This window comes from Molossus molossus, unplaced genomic scaffold (assembly GCF_014108415.1).
Source record: "Molossus molossus isolate mMolMol1 unplaced genomic scaffold, mMolMol1.p scaffold_m16_p_1, whole genome shotgun sequence".
Taxonomy (NCBI): domain Eukaryota; kingdom Metazoa; phylum Chordata; class Mammalia; order Chiroptera; family Molossidae; genus Molossus; species Molossus molossus.
In genome coordinates this window covers 45448725-45472871 of record NW_023425344.1, presented here as the reverse complement: position 1 = coordinate 45472871, position 24147 = coordinate 45448725, and the positions used below count along the sequence as shown (strand labels likewise).

General features: G+C 39.3%; 1 pseudogene; it reads left to right on the top strand.

The window, feature by feature from the left end:
- The first annotated feature begins 21993 nt into the window (after positions 1-21993).
- On the top strand, positions 21994-23090 carry LOC118625084 (annotated as a pseudogene).
- The last annotated feature ends 1057 nt before the right edge of the window (positions 23091-24147 follow it).

Sequence of the window (24147 nt, the reverse complement as noted above, 5' to 3'; positions counted from 1 at the left end):
ACTGTGAGGGGAGACATTTGGGCACTGCAGGTTTTTGGAGTGTCATGTTCACAAGGTAGCTTTCCAATGATCACATTTTTGTGTGCCAGGAAAGAAAACATATTAAATTGTTGTCATTTAGTATATGGTAATATTCCATATCCCTATATATTTCACTTCATTTTCCATGTATCTTTATTCTATAAGTTTTATAAAAACAGAATAATGTGTAGTATAAAAAAGTGTCCAACCTAGCAAAACATGTGGACTTATAAATGCTAAAGCTTCAGTATGTTATCTGGAAATTGAAATGATGAACAGCACCATTCACCGAACTCTCCCACAGGACAAGATTGATTTCAATAGTGCTTCTGCTTTAAACATCATCAGTATGTGTGAGATTAATCATGTTTCTGTGAGATGGAGTGTTGGAATGTTTGATGCATATTAATGTCCTCACAGTTGTGGTTATTTATCTTCATATTTAAGAGTTGATGCAATCTTAGCATTAGTAATATGCAAAGTCATTGCTCTATAAAATATCCAATGATGCACAATGGAACTATTATTAAATATGGGACCTACATCTTAGACTTGTATTATTTGTCCTTATGTAACATATTTAAATGCTTTACAAAAAAGAGCATCATTAAAAATCTAACTTCTTATATTTTATAATATGACAATCTCAAGAAAAGCAGAGGCACTAATGAGAAAGTAAAATATCACTTTTATTCATGAAGAAGATATTAATATATCAAATTTGCCAATATCTAAAGTTACCTCTAAAAATTAAAATATAAAAATTATGGGTAGTCTAACCACATATACCTAAAGGTAAAATTTTGCTTTAACTCCTCCATCTTTTTAAACTATTCAGTTACCATCTAATACTGAAATCTCCACACAAGTTTATTTCCAAACAAGACCACACTTCTGATCTTCAAATGTATATAACGACTACATGATTGAATTACCTATTGTCTTATGAATGCCTCAAACAAATCTGCCCAAAAAAGTGAGACTTTGTAATCTGACCTTCTACTGCCATTGTTCTTCTAGTAGTCCCAGTGAAAACCAATGTCATTATCACACAGTATTTTTCTCAGACTAGAAACCTTAAAGTTTATTCCAAATGACTTTTTTTTTTAATTTAATAAGTTTTCATTGATTTTTTTAGAGAAAGAGGAAGGGAGAGAAAGAGAGAGAGAAACATCAGTATAAGAGAAACATCAGATCAGTTGCCTCTTGCACACTCCACACTGGGGATCAAGCCCACAACCCCAGCATGTGCCCCCACCGGGAATTGATTGAGGACTTCTTAGTCCATGGGATGATGCTCAATCCACCAAACTATATCAGCAGGGCCCAAATGACTTTTTAAAAAATTTTTATTTTCTTTATTGATTTTAGAGAGAGAGAAAATGAGAAGGAGAGAGAGATAGAAACATTGATGAGTGAGAACATCAACTGGCCGCCTCCAGCATGCCCCACACTGGCGTTTTGGCCCACAACCTGACCAGGAATCAAACTGGCAACCTGTTAGTGCATGGGTTGACACTCAACAACTGAGCCATACCAGCAGCGCCCAAATGACTTTCTTTTACATAAACTTTTAACTATATAAATTAACAATTAGTCTTCCTCCTAAATTCCCCTTGAATCACCCACTTTTTTCCCTAACTAACATCAATATCACCTCTTTCTTTGCTTATACCAAAGAAATAGTCTCCTACCAGTTTATCCATATCAATGCTTACTTATCTTCATCATTGTATTGAGAGTACTCTCTCAAAAAACTCAAAACTTGTCTTTCAACTTTGCTTAAAATCTTATAGGTACTCTATGTTGCTCATAGAAGATATTTCAAAAATAATTTAAATATTCTTTGGGATTTAAATTGGCAGGTCTTTGCTTCACAGTACAGTCATACCTAGCACTTCTTTTATATTATGTTTTGGCGTTTATATTTTCATTCTTTCAGTTCTTAATCTTGATCTCTAAAAATAAGTTTAAAAATCCCCCAAGTTCCTGGCAAACATCACTTTAATTTCTGTCCCTATGAACACAACTACTCTACAGATCTCATATAAGTGGACTCATAAAATAATAATTCTTGTGTGACTGACTTATTTTACTAAGAAAAGTCTTTACGTTTCATCCATGTTGTAGTGTGTGTCAAAATTTCTTTCTTTTTAAAAGTGAATAATGTTCCATTTTATACATATTCCACATTTTGTTTATCTATTTAATCATCATTGGACATTTGGATTGCTTCCAACTTTTGGCCAATGTGAATAATGCCACTGAATATATACAAATATGTGTCTGAGTCCTAGCTTTCACTTGCTAAAACAGTAAATTTAAAAAAAAATTAATATCTTGTGTTGACATTGGTAGATAAAGTTATACAGATTTCAAGCATTCAATTCTATAACACATCATCATTGTATTGTGTGTTCACCACCCAAAGTTAAATCTCCTTCCATCACCATGTATCCCCCTTTACCTCTTCCACCTGCCCCCAGACCCCTTTCCCACTGGTAATCACTAAACTGTTGTCTATATCTATGAATTGTATTTTATTTTTGGTTAATCCTTTCACCATTCTCACCCAATCCCACTAAACTTTCTTCTGACCTCTGTTAGTCTGTTTCCTGATTTATGTTTGTATTTTGTTTATTGTGTTCTTTAGATTCCACATATAATTGAAATCATATGGTATTTGTCCTTTTCTGACTGGCTTATTTCACTTAGCATAATACTCTCTAGGTCCATTCATGATGTCACAAAAAATATTTCCTTCTTTTTTTTTTTTTTTACAGCCAAGTAGTATTGCATTGCGTAAATGTTTCATAGCTTGTTTATCCATTCATCTACTGATGGACATTTGGGCTGCTTCCAAATCTTGGCAATTACAAATAACACTGCAATAAACATACAGGGCGCATATAGTCTTTTGAATTAGTGCTTCAAGTTCCTTTATATATTCCTGGAAGTGTAATTGCTGAGTCATAAGGCAGTTCCATTGTTTTAGGAAACTCCATACTGTTTTTCACAGTGACAGTTCCAATTTGCATTCCCACCAACAGTGCATGAGGGTTTCCTTTTCTCCACATCCTCACCAACACTTGTTTGATGATTTATTGATGGTAGTCATTCTGACAAGTATTAGGTTTTATCTTATTGTGGTTTCAATTTGCATTTCTCTGATGATTAGTGACTGTTGAACATCTTTTCATATGTCTATTGGCCATCTTCGGGTCCTTTCTGAAGAAGTCTCTATTCAGGTACTATGTGCAGTTTTTAATTAGATTGCTTGTTTTATTGGTGTTGACATATATAAGTTCTTTATACATTTTGGATATTAACCCCTTATCAGATGCGTCATTTGCAAATATGATCTCCCATTCAGTGGATTGTCTTTTCATTTTATGATGGTTTCCTTTGCTGTGTAAAATTTTTTTAGTTTTATGTAGTTTGATTTTTTTTTATCCTTTGTTTCCTTTGCCCAAGCAGATATGTATGTAAAAAAAAAAAAAAAAATATTGCTAAGAAAAATGTCCGAGATTTTACTGCCTATGTTTTCTTCTAGGATTTTTATGGTTTTGAGTCTTACATTTAAGTATTTAATTTATTTTGAGTTTATTCTAACCTATGGTGTGAAAAGCTGGTATAATTTCATTTTTTTTTCTCATCTGTCCAATTTTTTAAACATCACTTATTGAATAGACTGTTTTTATTTCATTGTCTGATCTTTTCCCCTTGGTCAAATATTAATTCAGTAAAAGGGAAATGGTAAATTTTATGCTATGTGTGCTTTACCACAATAATAAAATAATAATAATAATAATAGCATATAATTTAGTGAATTCATATAATAAATGTGTTAACAGTTAAAGAATAAAAATTAATCTTAGCTTTAAAATTATCTGCATATTGGCCCTGGCCAGTGTGACTCATTTGGTTGGGCATTGCACTATGACTGAAATATTGCTGATTTGATTCCCAATTAGGATACATGCCAGAGTTGTGGTCTCGATGCCCCAGTAGGGGGCATGTAGGGGACAGCCAATTGATGTTTCACTCTCACATCACATCAATGTTTTTCTCTAGCTCTCCCTCTCCCTTCCTCTCTCTCTAAAAATTAATTAAAATATATTTTGAAAAGATCATCTGCAAATTTAATTCCATATTTTGCCTGTATTTTTAATTTTATTAGATAAAAGAATTTGTATATTATTTTGAAATAATTTTTATTATGTGCTTTATGAACATTGTTTATTAACATACATATCTGTTTCTTAATATGATAATTAGTTAATAAACATGTGATCTGAAAAATGTTCCTGACATCTCTTACATGTTAACTCCTATATTTTTGGTATTAGCTCAATGTAATATCACATCCAACAGCACAACTACAGTAATTGCTTTAGAGGCAAAATAGATGTCTAGTTTAGGATTGAGACTGAGATATTTTGCAATCTACATTGGCTCATAAAATAGATAAATAAATAATTTTTTATTCAGATTTATCTGGTATCGTACCTCTGCTTCAGTATCATTTCTGAAAAGATTCTCTAGTGATTTCTAGAAAAACCTTACTCAACATTAAAGTAAAAATAGAAAGAAAATACACTGTTTACACATAAACTATAACATAACTGTTTTGTTGTTCTTGCTGTCCAGCTTTTCAATTCTACCACCAAGCACTTGCAAAGTAAGATACATTTATTCCTCACTAGATCCATTGCTATCACTTTTCACAATTTAAAAAAGTATATATTAACTCATTAATTTTTTTCCCAACCTATGTTTTTTATTTTATGAGCTTTCTTAAAGGTATTTCATAACGATATGTACAACTCAAAAGAGCACAGATTAATTAATTGCACATACCCATATAGCCAGCACCTAAATCAAGAACTACAGCTTAACAGCATTCCATACTTGGAGCACACCTTCTCTTCACTACTTGTTCCAAAAGGGTATTCATCACACTGACTTTTAACACAGAGACTGATTTTGCTTATCTTTTGAACTGTACATCAAAGAAAGCATATGGCTTTTATTTTATGTATCTGATTTCCATTTTTTTATATTATAGTTGGAGTTTCACCCATTGTTGTTACATGTATCTGTAATTTGTTCACTGTATGAATATACTACTTGTATCTATCAATTCAACTGTAGATAAAATTTGCATTATTTCCTCTTTGGGCTTCCAACTGGAACCAAGCAGGAGTATTAGGGTTTGTTGTTACACAAACTCAAAGAATGAGTTTATAAACAAAGGAAGTTTATTTGAAAGATAGACTCCCCACAGGGGTTGGGGAACCAAATGGGTTGCCTGTGGGCTCTGTTGTCTAGGGATAAATATATACCCTGCAGGCCTCTGATTGGTCCTTTTTAGAAACTCTGCCTTAGCAAAATCCATATATTTTAAGGATTGTGTTTCACACCTGACTGGGTTCAGCTCTAGGTCATCTATAGGGGCCTTAGTGGCTTCCCCTTTTTGATAATTTTAACTTCTCCCAGGCTATTAGGGGAAACACCCTTGAAGCACCCTATGCTTGCTTTTGATTTCTCCCCCAAAGCTAACCTTGGTTTTCTATAATCCATTTTAAGGTGGCCTGGCTTTCTGCAATAGGAACACTCTTCTCTACAGTTTTGCAGCAAAACTTATTCAGTAATCCTGTTGGCTTGCTCCCAGAATTAATAGATATATTAATAGGAATAAGTCAGAATCACCCGCACTACATTCTTTAACAGTAAATAGCATTCCTTTGCAAACCCAGAAATAGGAAATATATAATCAATCACTGTTCCCCTCTTGCATAAAATCAGCCTTTCTGTTTTTGTTGTTATTATGTAATTGACCTGTGCTCCTTCCAGGAGCTTTTAATTTGCATTTCTATACATGGGGGCTGGGAATTTCTGGCCTTGAAGGCACAATTTCCGATGTTAATTTTAGTTTTATTTTGAGATCTGTAGAGTCCAAATAAACCTCCAGAAATACTGTGTATTGGGTTCTGGCTGTGTGTTGAGCTCCAAGTCATCTCAAACTCTCACATGTCTCAGCCTTTCCTTCCCATAGTCCTGTCCTTCTCTGCCTAACCTGCCTCTACCTCTCCATTAATACAAGCTGCTATTCATATTTTTTTGTTCATATGTCATGGCAAATCTCCACAAGAAGATCTCTTACATTGTAACAAGGAATGCATTTGCTTCTTAAGTAAAGGTAAGTCCAGGTCAACATATATTGCCAAGAAGTTTCCTAAATAGTTGTAAAAATTATGCTTTCGCCAAAACTGCAAGAATTCTTTCACTCTGCAGCTGATCAACACTTGTCTTTTTAAACAATATAGCCATTCTCATGGCATGTAAGAGTCTTGCATTTTGAGTATAACTTGCATTTTCCTAATGACTGATTTTGTTAAATACTGTTTCATGTTTATTGGATTATAAAGAAACTTTTGTGAGGTGCCTTTTTTTCATATTCAGTCATTTTTGTTTTGCTTTGTGTATTCTAGATATGAATTTTTATTGGATGTACGTATTGAAAAAATATTCAACCACTTTGTGTTTGGTCTTTTCGTCGTCTTAATAGTGTCTTTTGATAATCAAGTTTCTTAATTTAGTGTAACCAAATGTATTATTCTCAACTTCTATGTTTTTTAAAGAAATGTTTGCGAAACGAAGACATAAAAATATTCTCCTATATTTTCTTCTAGGATTTTTATTGCTTTGCCTTTCATGTTGTTACGGAAAAGACTCAGACAGAACACCAGAAGAAGCTAAGAGTTTCCTTTAGTTACACGTGCAGACCCAGAGGAGGCAATCTCCAAATTCTGGGCCCCGAGTTGTAGGGCTCACCTAGCTTCATAGTGGCTAGGTGGCACATTCTTTGGGTGCAAAAGCGGGAAAACAGTAAGCAACTTACAGAACAGGAAGCGAAAAGGGTCCTGTCATTTCTAAGATGGTAGCTCACTCAAGGTGGTGATTTGCTTCCTCCGTCACTCCCCCCTTTTGATGCTACTAGCTGCTATTGCTGCCAATTGCATCATGATACAGATCTCTACAATCTGGGTCTTCAGACCTTTGTAGGAGTTGATATTTGTACTGATACTGTTGGAGAGCCAGTATTTGGGCCGTGGTCCGCCTGGTTACAGTGGACTATGGTCCATATGATGAGCTACTCCAACAAACCTGTCTACCCGGGGGCCTGTATGCCTGACACTTCTGACTCTGGTGTCCAATAGTCCCTCCCAATCTCCCCGTCATGTATAACTTATTGTCCCACACACATGTGGGGGGCCCAGCCTGGTCGCTACCTGGGAGATAGCGTTGTGGGCATTCTGCAGGCATAGACTGGCATATGCGAAGGGCAGTGCAGGGAATCTATAGCTTGCTACTCCTCCTGCAAGGCGTATCCTTTCCACAGGCCTGCTATATTTACATACAGGGGCTGGAATTGGGGCAGGGTCCGCTAAAAAAGCATAATAAGTATCAAAAGCACAGACAAGCCCAAGATATGTTCCCTCCAGAGCCAGTTGCTCCCAGGTGTTTCATTCTGCTTGGGCTACCGTCATCAGCCCAATTCCTAAGATTATAGCAAAACTCCCCACTGCAGTCAGGTACCATCCTGGACAATTGTCCATTCCTCTGAGCCTCCGTCAATGCCTGGTTTCCTTTTCAGCTTCAGGGTCAGCAACCGTGGCAGCTGGTCCTCTGGGTCCCTGTCCGTCCTCCTGGAATCCACTGGATCCGTTGCCCTCTTGGCTCAGTTGTGATGGATCCAGGGGGTGGGTGATTCCTGTAACCTTAAGTGTGGTAAGGGTTGTTAGCATGACAACATGGGGCCCGGTCCATGTGGGTTAGAAGGGGTTCCTTTTTCCAGTCTTTAATCCATACATAGTCCCCTGGTTTATGTGAGTGGACTGGGCCCCCTCGTGGTAAGGGTCCTTGGCCTAACTGGCCTGATGTATCTGGCTGTTTCCCCTCGCTTCTGAAGGTACTTAGCTTCTGGAGGTACTTAGCTTCTGGAAGTTCTTAGTCTGCCCTGCTTCCCCTATAATCCGAAGCTCTCCTCTAGGTATGGGTAGTATGACTGGCAGCCTCCCATAAACTAACTCAAATGGAGCATACCCTATGGCATTAGGGGCATTTTGAACCCTGAATAATGCTAAGGGTAACAGGTCTGGCCAGGGCAGGTCGGTTTCCTGATGGAACTTTGCAAGGGTTTCTTTTAGAGTCTGGTTCATGCGTTCTACCTTTCCTGAGCTCTGAAGGCAATAGGCAGTGTGCAGCTTCCAAGTAATTTTTAATTGTGTTGCTAGTTCCTGGAGCACTGTTGCAACAAACGCTGACCCACTGTTGCTGCCAATGGTCATAGGCAACCCAAAGCAGGGAATAATTTCCCTGGGGAGGGTCTTGACTGCCTCTCTGCTTTTTTCTGTCCTGGTGGGGAATGCTTCTACCCATCCAGAGAAAGTGCAGACTAATATGAGTAAGTATCTGTATCCCCGGCTTGGCCTGATCTCAGTAAAATCAATCTGTACATCCTCGAAAGGCTGCTGCCCCTTGTGCTGTATCCAGGAAGCCTTTTCGGGTGACCTGCTGCATTGTTCCTGGTGCAGGCCAGACATTGAGCCATTGATGCTGCACATAGTCCAGACATGTTAGGGAAGTAATAATACCTCCTGAGTAAGGCCTCTAGGGATGTGTTCCCTGGGTGTGTGAGGGCATGGCATTGCCTGACATGATTGCTGGCCTGGCCTTGGGGTATTTAGAGCTGTTTGTCTGGGAGTTTCCATATGCCGGTGGGCGTTCGGTGGCAGTTTTCTTGTACAGCCCATTTCTGTTCCCCTGGGGTGTAGTCTGGCTGGTTGAGGTTCAGTTCTAATAGGGTACCTTCTATGGCTGGGGTATTTGTTGGAGCCTCCCTTTCTGTAGCTGCTGCCTTTGCTGCCCGATCTGCCCTTCTGTTCCCTGGGCTACTTCTGTCTCTTCCTTCTGGTGGCCCCTGCAGTGCATTACTGCTCCTCCCCGAGGGGCCCAGACTGCTTCTAGCAGTTGAAGTATTTCTGCCTTGTTTTGAATTTCCTTCTCCTCAGCTGTCAAGAGTCCTCTTTCTCAGCAGATTGTCCCATGGTTGTGTATGTTGAGGAAGGCATACGACAGTCTGTGTAAATGTTGAACCATTTTTTTTCTGCTGTTTTTTTTTTTTTTTTTAATCCTCACCCAAGGATATTTTTTCCATTTTTGGTACAGATAGAATGGGAGGGAGAGAGAGGAAGGGAGAGAGAGTGAGAAACATCGACGTGAAGGGACACATCGAGTGGCTGCCACCCGCACGACCAACCAGGGCCGGGGACAAACTGCAACCAAGGTACATGCCCTTAGCGGGAACCGAACCCAGGTCTCTCAGGACTGCAGGCCGACACTCTAACCTCTGAGCCAAACCGGCCAGGGCTTTTTCTGCTGTTTTGAGCGCTCTAATTAAAGCCCAGAGTTCTGCCCTTTGTGCGGACCAGCCGGCCGGCAGGGGTTTTGCTTCAGTTATTTTCTCCTCGTCCAGGACAGCGTACCCGCCATTCGTTTCCCCTCAGTCATGTAACTGCTCCCATCAATGAAGAGCATGAGATCTGGCTTGTCCGGGGGCTGGTCCCGCAGGTCTGGTCGGCTGGCGGTCACCTCTTCAGTTGTCTCGGGGCAGTCGTGATCCGGCCCCCCAGCTCAGCAGGGAGAACGTAGCTGGGTCTATTCGCTGGACAGTGCTGACTTTCACTCGGGGGTTCTCATGGAGAAGTCCCTGGTACTGTGTCAGTCTCGGGTTGGAGAACCATTTGTGTCCCTGTCCATCCAGAGGCTGGATACCTCGTGGGAAACAAATATGTTGATCTCTTGCCCAAATGTTAGTTTGTCTGCTTCCTGTAGGAGAGTGACAGCTACAGCTATGGCCCTCAGGCAGGGCGGCCAGCCTGTGGCCACATTGTCCAGTTGCTTAGACAGGTACACAACCGGCCTTTGCCATGGTCCCATTGGTTGTATAAGAACCCCTAATGCTATTTTCTCCTTTTCGTGCATGTAGAGGTTGAAAGGTCGATTGGAGTCTGGCAGCCCTAAGGCCGGTGCATGCCCGTGATGATCTTTTATGGCTTGGAAGGCTTTCTCCTGTTCAGCTTCCCATAAAAGGGGTGCTGTGTCTGGGCACTTGGTAGAGTGGTTTGGCTAATGCTGCATACCCCAGTATCCAGATTCACAGAACCGGCCACCCCTAGGGTTGATAGGGCCAGTATGACCTGCTTCCTTTTCTAGCCAAGGACCCGTTTCCCTTGGGAAATGAGGAATTCCAGATATTGTACCTGGGCCTGGCATAGCTGTGCTTTCTTCCACGAGGCCCGGTACCCTGGCTCTGTTAGCAGTTCAAGGACCTGGCAAGTGCCCTCCCAGCACCAGTCCAATGTGGGGGCGGCTAGTAGGAGATTATCTACATTTTGTAGCAGACCTAGGTCTGTTTCTGTATCAGTAAATGGTTTTAACTCTCTGGCCAAGGCCTCTCCAAAGAGAGTGGGTGAATTTTTAAATCCTTGTGGCAATCTGGTCCAGGTCAGTTGGGTCTTTGCCATAGTGTGGGGGTCTTCCCATTAGAAAGCAAAGAGTAATTAGCTTGTCCTCATAAGTCAGAGGCCGAAAAAGTCATCCTTCAAGTCCAAACAGGTGAACCAGGTTGCCTCCGGCGGCAGCTGGCTAAGGAACGTGTATGGGTTTGGTACCAACGGGTTCAGTGTGATTGTTGCCTTGTTCACTGCTCTCGGGTCCTATGCCAGCCTGTGTCTCCTCCCATCTGGCTTCTTCACTGGCAGCAAGGGAGTGTTCAGGGGAACTGGCATGGGACAAGTATACCTTCCCTCAGATGCTTATGGATGACCTCTTTGATGCCCAGCTGGGCCTTTCTGGGGATGGGGTACTGGTGGGTCTGTTTTGGTCTGGCTCCTGGCTTCAGTTCTATAATTATACGTGGATGGTTCCCTGCCAATCTTGGTGGGTTGTCTTCTGCCCAGACCTTTTGGTATTTCTTTCGAAGGTCAATTCCCCTTCCCGCTGTGGGCTCTCGTTGACCTTCCTCTGCTTCTTTATATAGTCGATACTCTTTTTCTGGGGGCACTAAGACCGCTATGAGGCATGGGGTGCCAACTTGTAAGTGAGCCTCTCCTGATGGGCGAAAAGAGATCTGGGCTCCTAGCTTAGAAAGCAGGTTGTGACCCAGGAACGGAACCAGGCACTCTGGCGCGTACAGGAATTCATGCTTTACCTGGTGGACCCTGAGTTCCACAGTTTGGGCTTGACAGAACTGTTTGGGGCCAGTAGGCTGTCCAGTGGTGCCAATGATAGAGATCTTGTGCTCTGAGGAAGGTGCAACTGTGATCGTTACTACTGAATGTTCTGCCCCCGTATCTACCAAAAAGAGGAAGGGTTGGCCCCCTACTGTCATTTGGACCATGGGCTCATGGGAGCTGAGGTGTAGTGAGCCCGGTCTCCCCTTGTCCGAGTCTAGGCCTGCCAGACTGAGGATGGTAGGCGCCTGGATCTCAGGTCCTGATTGCCGATCGGCCTGCCTTTTCTTCTTTTGGTTGGAACACTCTCTTTTCCAGTGTCCCCTTTCTTTGCAGTAGGCACATAGGTCTGATTCCACACTCCAGTGTGTAGGCTTGTTTCTTCCCTCTGGCCACTGGCCTTTCCCGGGTGGCAGGGGCTTTCCTAGGGCGGCTGCTGGGAGGGCTGCCTTTCTCTCCATTCTTTTTTGAGCCTCCCGCGCGGCCGCCTCCTCTCTGTTATTGTACACCTTGTTGGCAATCTCTGTTAGTTGGCTTATGTTCATTCTGGCAAAGCCCTCGAGTTTCTGAAGCTTCTTCCTGATGTCTGAGGCTGATTGGGAGATGAATGCCATGTTGACCATTCTCTGGTTGTCTGGCTCTTCAGGATCGAACAGGGTGTATATCCGACAGGCCTCACACAGACCTTTATAAAAATCCCTGAGGCATTTGTCAGGCCGTTGAGTCACATTAGCAATATGTTAGTAGGTCATCAGGTCCCTGCCGGGATTCTGCAGAGAAGGGCGTCCCTGTATCTCGGAAGCACAGCCCTTCTTTCTTCTGAGTGGTGGTCCCAGTCAGCTTGGGCCTCAGGTGCTGCTGCTCTTGCCCATTGGACTGGGTCTAAAGTGCCCATGGGTGCCGTGGTCTCCAGATATTGGTGGGCTTCCTGGAGAATTCACCTTCGCTCCTCAGTGTTGAATAGTGTGAGGAGTAGCTGTTGGCAGTCGTACCAGGTGGGACGATGCATCTGCATGATGGACTCCATGAGGTTGATCAGGGCCTGGGGTTTCTCTGAGTAGGACAGAGTATGGTGCTTCCAGTTTAAGAGGTCAGTGGTGGTGAACAGTTGGTAATAAACAATGGTCCACTCTGGCTGCTAAGTACCATCTGACCCAATGTGTGGCAGGGCCTGAGTCTCCCTGAGAGGCATCTGGAGCGGTTGTCATTGCCAGCGCCTTGTCAAGACCAGGGAGGCTGGGGGCACTTCTGAGGCTGGCAAGACAGATGGTGGTAGAGCATCAATTTCAGGGGCCCGGGGGACAATCTCAGGTGCATATTGCGGTAAATGGACAGGCAGTTCTTCCTCTGTGTCGCCTCTGAGAATGGGGGATTGGCGTGCCTCCTTAGATTGAGCCTCGAGGACTTGGGCAGGGACTGCCCACGTTTGGCAAGGTGAGGTCTTTTTCTTTGTTCCAGTTGCCCCTGCCAATTTCAGCTTCTGCCCAGCACAGTGTTGGAGCCACTTTGGCATGTCTTGAGCTACTTCCTGCCATCTATCTATGTAGATGTACTGGTCTGGGTGTCCTGGCCTCCCTGTTACTATCAGATGTTTTTCTCATAGGATTCTTAGGTTGAGGGTTCCCTCAGGGGGCCAGCCTACCACAAAACTTGGCCATTTGGCTGAATAGAAGGTTTCCAATTGGCTGGGGGTCATGCTTAGATCCTGGCTCTGGAATGGATCAAAGTTCTGCAACATGTAGTTGAGTACTGTTGATGGGCCTCCTCCCATGGTTTCTCCTCCTGTAATGGTGCAGACAGAGAAGGGGTGGGGATTTTTGGTTTGCCTGCCTGGCTGCTCCTCTCTCAGGGATTTAGGTGCCTCTTAGCTTTGGCAGGTTAGTATAAACCCCTGACTCGGATCAGGTCTGCAGGGAGGGACTATGTCCCCCAGAACCTGATACTGCCGTGAGCCGTATGAGGTCACCACAGTACTGCAGGTTGGGGCCCACGCAGGTTGGGGCCCACGCAGACTCTGTAGGCTTGCGCTGGTGGAGCCACACAGACATTCACACTCATTCTCACATGAACAGTCAAATGAATTTAAACATTACCTCCCACTGGGGCTTGTCCTATCTGGTGGCTGGAAGGCCTGAGAGGTGGTCAGTCTCTCCTTCCACCTCAAGGTGGGCCTGTGCTTGGGCTCCTGGTCCCCAGGAGGTAACTCACCAGTCCAGAAGTGAGCAGTTCTTGAAGCTGGTCCTGTTCATTTCCCCTGGGAGCCCGGGTCGGGTGTGAACCTCACTGGCTGCTGGCCATGGAGCCCGGAAGGAGCAGGGATCCAAAATCATCAGGGTGCACACTTCCCTCCATCACAGGGCTCCACAGAGCACCCACGGGGCCACCTCACCGGTGGCAATCACCTGCTCGTGTGTCATTTACCGGTCAGGGAACCAAAATATTACAGGAAAGACTCAGATAGAACACCGGAGGAAGCAAAGAGATTCCTTTATTTACACATGTTGATCCAGAGGAGGCAGTCTCCAAATTCTGGGCCCGAGTTGTAGGGTGCGCCTAGCTTTATAGTAGCTGGGTGGGGCTTTCTTTGGGCGCAAAAGTGGTGGGCGGGCATTCTTTTGGTGCGAAAGCACCAATTATTAAGAAACATTCTTTCAGAAATATTTTTCTAATTTTAGTGTTTGTGTCACCTCCATACTTGGATATTACATATCCGAAATAAGAAAAGTGTGGAAATGCCAGGAGAAAATGTTAGGTAGAGACAGTTTAAAATGCAGTTTTTAAGTTTTCGACCCAATTTATATTAAAAGGTTCACTGTCCTACTCTTCACAAAAAGGGATGATTTTGTCACATAGAGCTAAACCATAGTATTGATTTATTGTTGGTGTATATATAACAACTTACCTTTGTTACTACATGTCTCTCAGTGTAGAAACACTTAACTATCCTATTTGAAGTATAAGTTATAACATTTTTATTGGAGGGAGCATGTTTCAGATAAAAATAGTGTAGTTTTGCGTTTTGGCATGACCTTGTCGTTTGAGAAAACATTACTTTTTAATGACATATAATTTAAAATGCCTCTAGGTGTGAGTTGAATTTACTAAAATATTTTTTAGAATAATTAGTTACCAGAGGTTGTCAGAGCGCGTGTAGACTATCAACCTTCTTCAGGGCAGTTATTTCAGACTACTTGAAATGAATTAACACTTCTACCATTAATGTTTGATGGGAGACCATAGTGAAAAGATGGATGCTTATATAATTGACATCCTTAACATTTAGAACTCAATACTTAAATGCCAGAAACATAATTCTGAGTAAAATGTCAGGACCTGACTCAATAATATTTAATGATATAGTAGGAAAGAAATGAACAGAAGTCATTTTTATTATTAATGAAATTATTTAAAATAAGCTTAATTATCCCCATATATCATTACAAAATTTTTATTCATATTATTGTTTCTAAGAATAATTTGTCTCTAATATTCGACTTCTACCAGTCCAGAGTTATCAAGTATCCTTCTGGTTCATATGATTGCAAATTTTTTTTTTCAAAATGTAGACAGCAATTATATTTAGTCAGCTAAATATTTTACATTATTACAATTAGAACAGTATCTAATTTTGTTATATCTTTTATATATTTTTAGTCTTGGTCAAGAGATCAATCCTTTTCTCATTAAATGATATAGCAAATAAAATTTACTTAAGATTAATAGAACTAGTGGGCATGCACAAAAATAAAGACATATAATGCCAAAACAATATACTCTAAAAAATGATTAAAAGTATTAATTAGTCATTAATTAGCATGATTGAGAAACAACTGAATGATAGATAACTATACTGTATTACATGCCAGTGTGGTTGCATAATTTTTAATAATAATTCCATTAAAATGAAGGGCAAGAGTTTCAAATATAATTAGCTTCATCTTTAATTAAGAAGAAAATGGTGTCTGGAGAGTCTACTGAAAAAACAACAACAACAGTGTTTTGGGAGGATCTTTTTTAGGATATTTTCTACAAAACCTTTACTCGCTATATACTCAGAGCTATAAGAAACTTGGGGTAGATTACAGTTCTTTTGGTCATGTTGTTAAGTCTCAAATCCTGCCACTATAATTTTAATGACCTCTATAAGAATAAAATAAGCTATCATGTGGTAATAAAACATATATTTAACTATGTCCATCAATGTAAAGAAGGTTCTTGATGAGAATTCCTAGTTTAGATAATACAGACAAGACTTGTCAATATTAACCACAAAATATGAGAATATAGTGACAAGTAGCATGAGGTAGTCCAAGATGTCAGTTGCATTGACTAGTTCTACTAGTCATATTTTCTGCCTCTAGCTAGGTTACAAAATAGTTAACCAATCTCCTGAGAGATAGTGTTTCCTTTAATAGTATTATTATAGTACATTTTACAGTAATGGCTCCTAATTCAACTCCAGAGAAAATTCCAGGGACTACAGAGATCAAAACCATTGTCAGGATGATTATCGTTCACTCACATGAGTGTGTAGTAGATTTTTTAAAAGCTACAGAATGAGTGATATTGCTGCAGACTGAAAGCAAGAAGACAGACACACAGGGCCAGTTGCTTTTCAATAAGCCAATTATTAAAGACATTTGCTGAACTTTTTTTTCACTTTTTTGTTTTGTTTTGGAAAGCATAATTACTTTAATAATATGTGTTATTTATGTAATCTATCATTGTTATTTAGCTAAATAATTAGTTTTTAGATTTAATTACTAATATTGTAAATGTTATTAGATCCACTATATGAATAAAAATATTTTGGACACTTGATACTAAGATTGTAAAGAGTTCCTAAGAGCAAATAATTTGAGAACCACTGTTTTATAGCACCATTAATGATTGCATTGTTATTATTATATTTCAAGTATCTTCTCCCTACTCCTGCAACAATGAAGAGCTAGCATTTTTTCTTAGAATGTATTAATACATCCCTATTAGAGGAAATATGGTAACTAGGGTTTCCAAGTCCTTTACATTTCTAGGAAAAGCCCACACTGCAAATGGCCCCTATGATTCATGGAAAATTCTGTGTTTTTAGGTCAATCAGTTATCATCATTTAATAATAAAAGAAAGCTACTCATGTGTAGCACTTTACCAAAACATTTCTCAGGGTCAACACAATGGCAACCAGTATATTATTTTTTCCCCTTTCTGTAAGCAAATTTTGGGCAAAGGGAGTGTTATCTCCTTATTGTATATGCAAAACACAGTACATTTTCTGGAAAAAGTAGCTATTGAAGTATTTGATGAGTTAATAAATGGCACTTTTGGCAGAAACACATGCACTTTTTACTATTACTTTTCAGTTATCCTGAATTTGTTAACATCACCTAAGTCAGATTTATACTACTGCACTATTCTTTTAAAAGACATCTCTGCCATTTCCCTTACTGCTTCAATGTATTAATCACCTACATGGAGGAATTATTTTTCAAACTTTTAAATGAGTATTTTAAGTCATTAAAATGATTTCTTTACCTTATTGCCTTCTGAAGAAAGTAAAAATTTCTTTGACATTCAAAGTCTTTTATTATCTCATTCAATTTAACTCTTATAGAGTTTGTTTTATGATACCTTTTATTTTAGTAATACTATGGCTCTTAATTTAAACTGACTTTAACCATCTCTGTTGGGTCTAAATGTACACATGAATTTTAATAATAATATGGCTTAATCAAATGTTATTATATACCTTTTGCATAATACCATTTTATTTTCTCTCCTCTGTGCAGTGCATTTTACCTGGCTTTTGAATTTACAATGAAACAAATCAAGAAGGAGAAAGTTAGATCATATTTTACTTTCTTATTACTACTAATGTTTTCAATGCAAGTGAAGTCCTTAACTTCATTTTATATAACTTCTATATTTAAATTACTTCTGTATTTGTCATTTTATTTGTTATTTATATAATATATTTTTTAATTTGGAGAATAAAAAAATAATTTAATAATCAATATTCTTTCATCGAATTTCTAGTGATCATGTATGCCAAATGATTTTCAAGATTTCTAAAAACATTAAAAGCTGGTATAATGCAATTCTTTTATTATTAGAATCCTTAGCCATAGAAAAGTAGAGTTGTTTATAGTTGCACTAGTTTTATTCAATGACCACTTAAATATCTGAAATTTACTTTATGATGCTAGAAAAACATTATTCACTTTGAAATTTAAACTTAAATTCTATCACCAGATTTATTGTAGGCTTTTTTAGTGTTTATTCATATAATCATATGGTTTTTATCTTTCATTTTGTTTATGTGGTGTATCACATTTATTGATTTGCAAATATTGTACCAGCCTTGCATACCTGGGATAAATCCCACTTGGTCATGGTGAATAATTTTTATGCTGTATTGCTGGATCCAATTTGCTAATCTTTTGATAAGGATTTTAGCATCTGTATCAGGAATATTGGTCTGTAGTTTTCTGTCTTTGTACTGTCTCTATCTGGTTTTGGAATTAGAATTATGCTGGCCTCATAAAATGAGTTTGAAAGTCTTCCTTCTTGATTTTTTGGAAATAGTTTGAGAAGAATGGATGTTAGTTCTTTTTTGAATGTTTAATAAAACTCCCCTGTGAAGTCACCCGGGCCTGGGCTTTTGTTTGCTGGGAGATTCTTGATTACATATTCAATTTTTTTAGTTGTTATTGGTCTGTTCAAGTTTTCTATATCTTTCCAGTTCATTTTTGAGAAACAATGTGTTTCTAGTAATTTGCTCATTTTGTTTAGGTTGTCCAATTTATTAGCATATATTGTTCATAGTATTTGTTAACGAACCTTTGTATTTCCATAGTCTCAGTTATTAGTTCTCCTCTTTCATTTCTGATTTTGTTTATTTTGGTTCGCTCTCTTTGTTTTTTTGGTGAGTCTAGCTAAGGTTTATAATCTTGTTTATCTTTTCAAAGAACCAGATCTTTTTTTCATTGGTCTTTTGAATTTTTTATTCTCTGTGTCATTTATTTTATGTCATTTATTTCTGCTCTGATCTTTACTATTTCATTCCTTCTACTTGCTCTGGGGTTTGCTGTTTGTTTGCTTTCTAGTTCTTTAAGTTGTGAGGTTAGATAGTCAATTAAAATTTTTTCTTATTTCTTGAGGTAGACCTGTATTGCTATGAACTTCCCTCTCAGGACTGCTTTCAGGGTGTCCCATAGATTTTGTGTTGTTGTGTTCATTTTCATTGGTTTCCAGGGAGGTTTTAATTTCTTCCTTAATATCCTTGGTCACCCATTCATTGTTTAAGAACACAGTATTTAGCCTCCATGTGCTTAAATGTTTTTGTTGTCATTGATTTCTAGTTGCATGCCACTGTGATCTGAGAAGATGCTTGATATGATTTCAATATTCTTGAATTTGTAGAGACTTAGTTTGTGTCCTAATATGTGGTCTATCTTTGAGAATGTTCCGTGAGCACTTGAGAAGAAGGTGAATTTTGAGGTTTGGGGTGTAATTCTCTGTAGATATTTATTAAATCTAGTTGATTTAGTCATTTAGAGTCTCTATTTCCTTGTTAATTTTTGTCTAGGCATTCTATTTAGTGATGTCAGTGGGGTGTTGAAGTCCCCTGCTATGATTGTACTGCTGTCGATTTCTCTTTGAAGTCCTCCAGAAGTTTTTTAATGTATTTTGGTGCTTCTATATTGGATGCATATATGTTGACCAAGATCATATCTTCCTGTTGGATATATTCTTTCAATATTATATAGTGGCTTTCTTTGTCTCTAGTGATGGTCTTCCTTTTAAAGTCTATTTTATTGGATACAAGTATTGCTACCCCAGCTCTTTTTTTTGTTCTGTTGCTTGGAAGATTTTTTTCCATCCCTTCACTTTCAACCCATGTGAGTCTTTTGTTGTGAAGTGGGTTGCTTGTAAACAACACATATATGAGTCATGCTTTCTTATCCAGTCAGCTACTCTGTGTCTTTTGATCAGATCATTTAATCTATTTACACTTAAGCTGATAATTGATATGTACTTATTTATTGTCATTTTTGGTTTTTGTGGTTATATTTTTCTTCCTATTTCTTCAATTAATTACAGCAGTCCTTTTAACATTTCTTGCAGTGCTGGTTTGGTGCTAGTATAGTCCCTTAGCCTTTTTTTCTCTGGGAAGCTCTTTATTTCACCTTCTATTTTGATGAAAACCTTGCTAGGTAGAGTAGTCTTGGATTCAGAGCCTTGTTTTTCATTACCTTGATTACTTCATGCCATTCCCTTCTGGCCTGTAGTGTTTTTGTTGTGAAGTCAGCTGATAGCCTTATGGGGGTTTCTTTGCAGGTAACTGTTGCTTACCTCTTGCTGCCTTTAGGATTCTCTCTTTGTCTTAATTTTTGGCATTTTAATTATTATATGTCTTGGTTTGGGCCTCTTTAGATTCTTTTTCCTTGGGGTTCACTGTGGTTCTTGAACTTGAATGCCTTTTTCCCTCACCAGTTTAGGAAAGTTTTCTGTCACTATTTCTTCAAATATATTCTTTTTTTTTTTTTTTTTCTTTTTATTATATATATATTTATTTTTATCCTCACCCGAGGATATTTTTCCATTTTTTGTACAGATAGAGTGGGAGGGAGAGAGAGGAAGGGAGAGAGAGTGAGAAACATCGATGTGAAGGGACACATCGAGTGGCTGCCACCCGCACGACCAACCAGGGCCGGGGACAAACTGCAACCGAAGTACGTGCCCTTAGCGGGAACCGAACCCGGGTCTCTCCGGACCGCAGGCCAACGCTCTAACCGCTGAGCCAAACTGGCCAGGGCTCTTCAAATATATTCTTTACCCTTGCTCATTTTCTTCTTCTTCTGGAACTCTTATGATGTGGATGTTGTTGCATTTCATATTGTCCCACAGTTCTCTTAAGCTGTCTTCCTGTTTTTTTAATTGTTTTTTCTTTTTGGTTTTCTGATTGGGTGATTTTTTCTACCCTGTCTTCTAATCCACTGATCCAGTCCTCAGCTTCCTCTAATCTGTTGATTATTCCTTCCAATGTATTCTTTATTTCTGCTATGTCATTCTTCATTTCCAATAGTTTGGTTTTCAATGTTTCTATATCTTTACTCATGTTGTTGAGCTTTCTCACTATCATCACTCTAAACTCTACCTCTGATAGCTTGCTTAACTGTATTTTATTTTCCCTTTTTTTTGGTAGAGTTCTCTTGTTCTTTCATTTGGGATTTATTTCTCAGTTTTGGAGCCTACCAAGTTTTCCCTATGGGAGTTGGTGTTCCACTGATTTTGGCTCCCTCTACTGGGTTTGGATGAGTGTGAGAGGACCGACATTAAACACCACTGTCAAGTCTTATTTTATTAGGTAGATTTAGAAGCCCAGGAAAGGTTCAGTTATCCTCTAGCTTTTTGCCTGGAGGCTATTAGTCTGTTACTTGATGAGCCTTGGATTATAGCCCTCAGCTAAATAAAAAATAATCCCTCAGGTGTTCAGAGTAAGAGGATTTCCAGAGGGTGGGGCATATGCTTGCTGGATGTTAATGAGACTCAATTTGCATTTCTCTGGCCTGACTCGGTGGTGTTAAATTCCTGAGGGAGGGGTTGTTCTTTCTTCCCAGTGCTCTGGGAAGGGGCTCTTTGAGTAATATGACTACTGCCCTGTGAGGGAGTGATTCAGCAAAAAACTCCCAATGTCCTCCCAGCTCTCCAAGCTCTTGAATCTCCACATAGTTCTAGTCTAATCCACCCTCCCTCTGCCAGAGCCCAAGGTGAGTGGCTATAGCTATCTTAGTGCTCTGTCCCAGCCCCCTGTGCTGTGGAGCTGGCTTGGGATATTAACCCCAAGGAAGCTGCTCACAGCTAAAACAGCTGCTGTCTGTAGGCTCCCAGCCCACCTTCTCAAGCCTCTGCAGTTTCTACCAGACTTGGTTTAGTGTCCTTTGTCTGTCCATGGTTATATGGTTATCTCCTGCTGCTTTTCTGTTGCTTTTTCCTGATGATTTGTCTTTATTTTAGTTCTTATTCCAGTTTGGTCCAGGGAGATGATCTGTGTAGCTTCCATTCACTCTACTGACATTTTGGAATCTCACTAGTATAAGCATATTTTAAATAATTTATTTATCTGGAATATCTTTTAGATATTCTTAAAATTTTAGAAACACCATAAAAACCTTACAATTTTAAAAGTATTTAATTTTAGAATGCTTACAGAAATTATAAGTACAATGAGAATTATAGGGTTCTTTCATTATTGAGGACAACTTCAACACTATTACTTATCCTTGATTGCCAATTATCTGTATGCCCACCTCCCCCAAAACACACACAACTACCTGCATATTCAGGTTTTTATTATCCAGCTTGGAGATTTTTCCTTTGTTATTTTTCTACCTCTAATTTCTGGGTTTGGGCTGGAAACTTACCTTTATAATTAATAAAATAGAAAGGCAAAGAACAAAACACAACAAAAAATTTTTTAAAGGCATGCACCGAAGAAAGACCATATAATGACACAGCAAGAAGGCAGCTGTCCGCAAGCCAAGGAGAGTGGTTTCAGGAAAAACCAAATGGGTGGACACCTTGGTTTTCAACTTCTAGGTTCCAGAGTTCTAAAGGCCCAGAGGATGGATGCTGGGTGTACAAGCACCTGCAACTGAAAAGCAAGATTCAGAAATGTCAGATATCCTCCAGGAGCTGCTCATTATCTTTGGGAAAGCTGCCAACATCTCCTGGGATTCAGGTACCAAGAAGCTCTCTTCCATGTGCTGATAGAATAAAAGAAAGAGGGAGAAATAAACAAGAAGTTTGCTGTTGATTTCAAGTTCCTGACTGATATACTAGTGATGGAAATTATAAAAAAGAATATGGAGAACAAGTTTTCATGCTTGGAAAAAAAAAAAAAATTTGGGAGAAGAATCCAGTGAGTTTGCTAATGATTTAGGGATAAAGGTTATCTTGAGACGGTGTCCAACAGAGAAGGAAACAATAGCAAAATTCTTAATTGTAACAAGTTGGCATATGGAGCATAGCCAAGGACGTTCATCAGATATTACCTTTACTGACCCAGTTCTGGTTTCAGTAGTGCTCAGCATCCCACAGGACATTTTGGGAATTTGGATCGATCCCATACATTCAACTTCACAGTGTATAAAAAAAGTTTCTGCTGATATTCAATCTAACCAAGGCATCTTCTGATGTGGACTTCAGTCAGTCACCATTTTAATTGATGTCTATGACACACAAACAAGGGTGCCCCAGATGGGAGTCATTAGCCACATTTTGTGTCACATGAACTAAATACCCTCAGTTAGAAAGAACATTACTATTGGGGCCTTTCCTATATGGGAACTGATATCCATTCATTTCAGCCTTCCATCTCTATAAGAAATGGCAATGAAACATGAAGTCAACTAACTGAAAACACCAACTCTGAAGCGGAATTAGCCCACCAGTTTTCGGCAGTCATTAGTACAAGTGAAAAGGAGACTACCAAAGTCTCATTTTCACATGTATGTGGAGATAACATATTCCAGGCAGCCAGGGCTGCTTACAGGAGCCTTTGCGTTATCCAAGTCTTATTGACATTCACATCTTTTTAGAAGATACCACTTTCAAGTGGGACTCTTGTGCTGCTCATGCCATACCCAGGAATACAGAGGGGTAAATGGTAGGTTACAAGAATGTTGGAAGGAAATCCAGAAACAGGGCTTGACTTGCCAAAGTTGGTGTACCATGTGCAAAATGATGGTGTCACTGAAGTCATTCCATGAACCAAGGAGAGAAGACAAATTGATATAGATCAGGAAGCAGCCAAAAAAGTTTCTGTTCCTGAGTCTCCTCATCCAAAATCTTGCACAATAATAGCCCCTCTTCTTGAGTACTTATAAACCTAAATGTGAAACTATTTCCCACATCTCTATCTTTGAAGATAGCTTTGTGCTATTGATGGTCAATATTCACCTTCCTCTTTTGAACAACATTTCCCTATTATGTGTTCATAATAATGCTAATTTTATTAATTGAAGGCTTTACAGCAATAAAATAGATGTGTATTCTTTTATTTAATTGAGATATAATTGACATACAATATTATATTGATTTTAAATGTACATTATAATGATTCAGTATTTGCCTACGTTAGGAAATGATCACCACAATAAGTCTATTCAATATCTGTCACCAAAAAATAGTTATAATTATTTTGTGTGAGATGAGAAGTTTTAGGATCTACTCTTAGCAACATCTAAATATACAATACGGTATTGTTAACTATAGTCACCAGGCTGCACATCACATCCTTAGGACTTACTCATTTTACAACTGAAAGTTTGTACTTTTTCACCCTCTTCGTCCATTTGTGAAGGTTCACCATTGTGTAAAAAACCTTAATAATGGAAAAATAAGAAGTATATATTTTTTTTCTAAATCAACTTTGCTTTATTCAAATTCTTTTACATGCCACAAATTTATATTAAAATGTTCGTTCAAAATGTAGTCTGAACACTAAATTCAGGAGCAGGCATCATTGTGAAATGCTCCACAGAGGCTGATCAGCTACACAGATAAGAGATCTGTCATTTATACACAGGTGACATGTGTTTGACTATTTATGGTCTGGTCACAACACACCATGAGGCTGCCCCACCCTGGCACATCCATTCTGGCCCCTCACTTAACCACATGCTAAGCTCAAGTGCTTCTGGTCAAAGTTTCACTGGGATTGGCAATGGTCAGGGGGGCACTCTTGTCCAAACTGGAAACTCTGCAGGGTATGTCACATGCCCCCCAACACACACACACATATATAGAAGCCATCACACACATGCA